Source organism: Aquarana catesbeiana, unplaced genomic scaffold, assembly GCF_042186555.1.
Source record: "Aquarana catesbeiana isolate 2022-GZ unplaced genomic scaffold, ASM4218655v1 unanchor233, whole genome shotgun sequence".
NCBI classification, from domain to species: Eukaryota; Metazoa; Chordata; class Amphibia; order Anura; family Ranidae; genus Aquarana; species Aquarana catesbeiana.
In genome coordinates, this window is record NW_027362661.1 from 2,786,541 (window position 1) to 2,793,469 (window position 6,929).

Below are 6,929 nucleotides of genomic sequence, written 5' to 3' on the forward strand. Positions count from 1 at the left end.
AAAGAAAAGGTTGACTGAAAAGAGAGAGGTGAGAAAGAAGTGGAAAAGGTGAAAGAGTAGAACAAAAAGAGAAGGGAGGTAGGGGAGGAAGATAGGCAGAAAGAGGAAGGGGGTGGGGGGGTCCACAGGGGGTGTGGGCAGGAGTAGTCCAGTCCAACCAATATTTCATGAGATCATCCATCCAAATGTCCCAACATTTAACCTTCTAAGAATCCGCCAACTGATTATTCATTGGAATGTGTCTTCTTCTGCCCATCACTGGAAGAACATTTCACCTCTCTTTCCTGTTTCTTCTCCCACCAGAGTTTATGGCTGTAAAGTGACATTATCTTGCTGTGATGACCTTTCCTCAATTATCACCACAAACAGAACTCTGACCAGACTGCTGATAGCATTGGATCATGATGAGAAGATGTCAGTCTCAGAAGTGAATCGATGTTTAGAGGTCCTGCAGCAAGTGGGCTTTACTATGTATAAAAACAGATATTGGAGGTAACACACATACTAAGTCTTAGAATGTTATTAGTAAAATGGAGACCACATTGGATGGTGATGAGATGATGGAAGTGGGATGTTGTTGGGAGGTCTTCTGACACCCGGGCTGCACTGTAATGAAAATGGAAGCACGGGGTGACAAACATTCTATACAATTTATGTAGAACCCATTGGAGGTCTCTGTAGATATACAGATTCAGTTTTCCTGTGCCAGTCACAGATTTCCCAGATGATGGAGAATTTATTCCTCATCCCAAGTTTTATCATTACAGATGGGGGATGAGAAAAATCAGATCCAACACTAATAATCTTAGTCAGGTCCTACAATCTTCCACAAGGGTATACTTTTAAAGAAAAATAACTTTATTTTCACTAAAAATCCCCCCTCCTCTGCTGTCTATCCAATCAATCAGTATAACTGAGCCAATCAGCTGTGTGTTCTCATCATGTACACATGACAGCCAAGCATACCAGTCTGCTATCCCAATGGTTGGAAGGCCATGAGTGTGTGGGCCCCTGCCATGGTGAGGGACCCTCAGTATTAGGTGGTTGATTCACAAGGTGATTCCCTATAAATGGGGGACACCTATTAAACCCCTAAAGTGTGAGCACAAAGGGGATGGTTTGGTGTATTTGCATACTAGGGTCAGTTAGGCATGAAATCGGATATCCCGCCATCTACATACAATCTACGTCAGATCTACTCCCAGCATAGTAGACCACTGACGTACATTGTGCAGCTGGAGATTTCTACATTACACATAGCACACATTTCCAGAAAGATATAAAAATATTAGTGTGTATAAAAATGTCTATCATTTCTTACAGAGCACAATACGAGCTCCCCCTTTTCCATAATTTCTTACAAAGCATAGTACAAGCTCCCCCTTTTCCACGATTTCCTACAGAGCACAGTACAAGCCCCCCCTTTTCCATCATTTCTTACAGCGCACAGTACGAGCTCCCCCATTTCCATAATTTCGTACAGAGCACAGTATGACCTCCCCTTTTCCATCATTTCTTACAGAGCACAGTACAAGCCCCCCCTTTTCCATCATTTCTTACAGAGCACAGTACAAGCCCCCCCTTTTCCATCATTTCTTACAGAGCACAGTACAAGCCCCCCCTTTTCCATCATTTCTTACAGAGCACAGTACAAGCCCCCTTTTCCATAATTTCTTACAGAGCACAGTACAAGCTCTCACATTTCCATCATGTCTTAGAGAGCACGGTACGAGCTCCCCTTTTGCATAATTTCTTACAGAGCACAGTACAAGCTCCCCCTTTCCATCATTTCTTACAGAGCACAGTACAAGCCCCCTTTTCCATAATTTCTTACAGAGCACAGTACAAGCTCTCACATTTCCATCATGTCTTAGAGAGCACAGTATGAGCTCCCCTTTTGCATAATTTCTTACAGAGCACAGTACAAGCTCCCCCTTTTCCATCATGTCTTAGAGAGCACAGTACGAGCTCCCCCTTTTCCATCATTTCTTACAGAGCATAGTATGAGCCCCCCTTTTCCATAATTTCTTACAGAGCACAGTACAAGCTCCACCTATTCCATCATCTCTTACAGAGTACAGTAGGAGCCCCCATTCCCCATGATTTCTTACAGAGCCCTTTTCCATCATCACAGCAACATTTCCTCATGTAACACTCTCATTAAATTCTTTTATGAAGGGGTAGAGGATACTGGGATGTATCTATACACAGAAGAAGATTAGAAAATGGTCTGTGGAAACTTCTCTCCTCCTCTGCAGGTAATACATCCTGATATGTCCAGAATGTCCAGAATGGAATTATATCAGATTAACCTGCCTTTTCTTCAGGTTCAGTGATGGAGTATAATTCCAGAAGTATTTTTTCTATTCTCTGATATCTATTAAACGTTATTCAGGAATGATCTGAGCGGTGATCTGTCCTTCCTCTGATTCCTCCATTTTATATTGTATTGTTGCGCCTTCATGTATTCATTACTACAAAATAAAAATGTGATTTTTGGAGCTTCACACCAAAACTGCCACCACTGATGAGACCAGCATGCTGGGAAATTCCTGTTCATTATATGAAGATTCCTTGTTCACAAATAGAAGACATTAAAATCACAGTGAGGACAGTGGGGCTCCATCCTTCATCCCAATAATCCTCTGTGGATAGATTAGGACAGCGGGGGGCGCTCTCCAACCTACATCCTACTGTAATTCTCCTCTGTGGACAGATTGGATAGATGAGGACACACCGGGCTCTCTTCTTGTATCTGATTGCGCTCTGACAACCAGTCTCTGCCTCACGGGACACAGGTTTAAGAAATACAAATCACGCCCAAAAAACAGTATTGAAGATAACAGCAGTATTGTCTTCACCAATCGCAGCCCAGATTTTTCCCAGTACAGGTCTAGAGGTGGAGGGGGATGGATTATAGTACAATAAGGGACCCATAGATATGACATGACAGTAACCCTCATAGATACGACTTTGTCATCTGATCTATCAGGAAATGACCAGATTGGAGGACAGTCTCATGTCTGGGAGGTAGCTGGACATGGTGGGGGCTTCTCAGGGCATATTGTGATTGGACAGGTCAGAATACCCTATAGTTACCGCCTTTTAAACCAACAATGGGAGGAGTCTGTGTACACCTTCCTCTCTACTCTGCGTACAATTAAAGTATACCTGTCATATGAGTAATATTTAGAAATTCTCCAAACCATCAGGAGACGGGGGAAAAAGAGGATAAAAGGCAATGGGAGAGATGGGACTAAGTATAGTGATAATACCAGAAGTTGCAAGATTGTTCTAGAAAATCAGTAGAAAGTACTTGGAACCCATCCAGGGATCAGACAACCTATCTGAGGACTTGTGGAGAATATGTCTGTCTCCTCACTGAAGTCAATGGGTGGTCATACTCCATGGTCGTCGGGGAATTCCGGATGGTCATCATATACTAAGCAGTATTTGGATCCCGGTGGAGAACTTTCACCCCAATAAAAAATGAGGATGAGGTCAGCAGAGACCCCCAAAATAAAGGAGGTAACTCTGGAATGTTTTCTTCAAAGGTGTTTATTGGACAAGAACTGTAAAATACACAATAAACGTGTTTCATGGCTTCAAAGTGTCACTTCATCAGGACAGGTGTAAGAAGACGATATAAAAATAATGAATGAAGTAAAAGTCCAGTATATCCTATTATAAAGACCCAAGTTAAATACAATTCATGGACATGACTGAGATTTATAGCACTTAGGATTTGTATTATGTTAGACAAGGTGAAGAGATATATGGAGAGGATAATAAATACATGGAGAAATCAATCTATTATATCATATAAGGGAATCAATAGATCGATAAATGACATCAACCAACCAGTAAGATCCATTTCATGTGATATATTTATAATTCTGTGCACTGGTTATGTTGGAGGATCAAACCGTGATTACATTTCTATTGATCTGATGATTGCTGGCATGGATTCCTGATTGATTATTGATGGGAATAAAGTCCAGTAAAAATGGAGATTTGATGGATTATTGATATAAAAATCTCTTCCTATTCCATGGAATAAATATGTGTAAAATAGTTTTGGATTGGATGTAATAAATCTCTATAAAAAGACTTTGTGGTGTTTGTTAGATCTTTTCTATTCCTCTCTAGGTCTAGATTTCAGGAAGAAGAAACAATTCCTCCAATTGGATGGTGAGGAGTGGGGGAGGGGTTTGGGGTAGTTTTGTACATACAGGAGGTAATATAGAGAATCTGGCTAGTAATTAATGAGTGGAGATTTCACCGCAGAGTTACATTGAAGAGATATCAGGACTGGTGTGCACTGCTGGGGCTTAGAGTGTTCTAATTGGACCACCAGTACACATGCAGTATTGATCTGGTGGTATGCACCACTGGGGCCTGGAGTGTTGTAATCGGACCACCAATACATGTGTCATATTAATATGGGGATGTGCACTGCTGGGGCCCGGAATGTTATGATTGGAGCACCAGTACACATCATATTAATCTGAAGGCGTGCGTTCCATCAGTGGAATGATTTTGGAAAGATGATCTCCAGCTGTGCACATGGTTGATGTCCCGAGGTGTGTACAATGTAGAGAGTGGAAGGATGGATAGATCAGAGTAGAAGGTTGGGCCAATATAGGGAAACAGTGAAGTGACCACCCATTGACTTCAGTGAGGAGACAGACATATTCTCCACAAGCCCTCAGATAGGTTGTCTGATCCCTGGATGGGTTCCCCACAACCTTACAGATGTGAGTCCATGCCCTGTACTTCTACTGATCTTCTAGAACAATCTCACACCTTCTGGTATTATCATTACACTTAAGCCTCGTACACACCATCAGATTTTTGGATGACTGTTCGTCCGTTTTTTGTTGCATGCTAGTCTTATGTGGAAAGAGAAGAGGTTACTCACCATAAGAAAATTCTCGCAGGACAGAATACAACAAATGGGATAAGTAAATCAGCGCGTGTATGCAAAAAAAACACAAACTAAGCAGCTGTACACCAGGGTCAAACAATCAAATCCCTCAATGAAATATGTAAAGAAAGGTGCAGCGCTAATAAAACATAATAAAAATAAATAATACATTTACAGGAGCAAGATATGGAAATATCAAAAATGCTAAAAATCAATATGCTAAAAAACATAAAGTCCTTCAGTAGCATACAAAACTAGATGCATGCACTAGTAATGTCCAATCATTATATCACACGTGACAGCTAATGATGTCCAAGTATTCAGTGAATATCCACCACACGTGACTGCATGCCATTAAGGTAGTAGATGAGTGTGCCCAACACCGATATAATGAGTGGCCTCTCACCTGATGACCAGGACCCTTTTGTTATAGAGGGTCAATAAAGCATTCCCATATGGGTCAATTGACAGGGGATCCTGTTTGGATGAAGGTAATCCGTCAGGAGACACTGGGCTGAAGGTGAGGATGGCTCTAACCAGAGCTATGGATAAGGATGGCTCTCACATGGTATATGTAATATAAAAGGACAAAACATAGTGCTCTCTGTACATACCAATTTATTTAAATGAGTAAAAAATGTCACTTACAAAAATGGCACTTCACAAGTGCCAGAACGAACACAACAAGATTGATAGAGAACCGCCGTGCAGAGACACGGAGTGGAGCATGCGCGGTAGCAGCGGGTGACGTCACGCCGTTACGTTCTGGACGCGTTGCGTCCCAGTGGGCGGGGACTTCTTCAGCAGAATACAACGTCAGAAGTGATGTAAAGTGTTGAATAGTTTTGTATGTATTATTATATTTCTGAGCATGTCTTGCTCTTACAATTTTTTGCAGATGAAAACCGTACTAATAAAACGAAAATCGGACGATGAGTTCACATACGACAAAAATGTTATAGTCCGCACATCCAGCTTTTGTCTGATGGAAAAATTGGAATTGACTGTCGAAAGCACCATACCAGCGATCCGAAAACCGGCAGATTGTTAGTCGGACGAAATGTAACTTCCGATTTTCATATCGTGTGTGGTTTGGAGAACTTCTACATATTGCTCTTATGACAGGTCTACTTTAACCACTTCAGCCCTGGAAGGATTTGCCCTCCTTAATGACCAAGCCATTTTTTGGGATACGGCACTGCGTTGCTGTAACTGGCAATTGCGCGGTCCATCGCTGTACACAAATAAAATTGACGTCCTTTTTTTCCCACAAATAGAGCTTTCTTTTGGTGGTATTTGATCACCCTCTGCGTTTTTTTTTTTTGCGCTATAAACAAAAAAAGAGAATGACAATTTTGAAAAAAAAAAACAATATTTTTTACTTTCTGCTATAATAAATTTCCAATAAAAAAAACTAATTTCTGCATCAGTTTAGGCCAATCTGTATTCTTCTACATATTTTTGGTATATTGATTGGTTTGCGCAAAAGTTGTCTACAAAATAGAGGATAGATTTATGGACTTTTATTTATTTTTAATGTTTTTACTGGTAATGGCGGCGATCAGTGATTTATAGCAGGACTGCGACATTGCGGTGGACAAATCTGACTCCAAGTGACAATTTTGGGGACCAGTGACATTATTACATTGAGCAGTGCTATAAAAATGCATTGATCAATGTATAAATGTCACTGGCAGGGAAGGGGTTAACACTAGTGGGCGATCAAGGGGTCAACTATGTTCCCTCAGTGTGTTCTAACTGTGTGGGGGATGGGCTCACAGTATCTATTGCAATAAAAGACTTATGGGTATGTCGTTTTGTGCAATAGAGCCGACCTGCCGCAGTATATAGACTGTGGCTGGTTGGCAAGTGGTTAATTTTATACAGACGGGAGGGGGAGGAGTACACGCCTGAACACCGCACTGATCTCCAACCACAGCAGCAGATGCAGCCAGCGGGTGGGGGAGGAAGGGAAGTCGGCGAGCAGCACTCCATGGAGGGG

At 41.6% G+C, this 6,929-nt stretch overlaps 1 long non-coding RNA gene across 1 annotated transcript; it reads left to right on the forward strand.

Annotated features, from left to right (window-relative positions):
- The first annotated feature begins 307 nt into the window (after positions 1-307).
- On the forward strand, positions 308-5,978 carry LOC141121913 (uncharacterized). The gene is made up of 3 exons (XR_012240603.1): positions 308-492; positions 2,179-2,258; positions 5,826-5,978. It is a non-coding gene; the product is annotated as an uncharacterized lncRNA (long non-coding RNA).
- Positions 5,979-6,929: the final 951 nt, after the last annotated feature.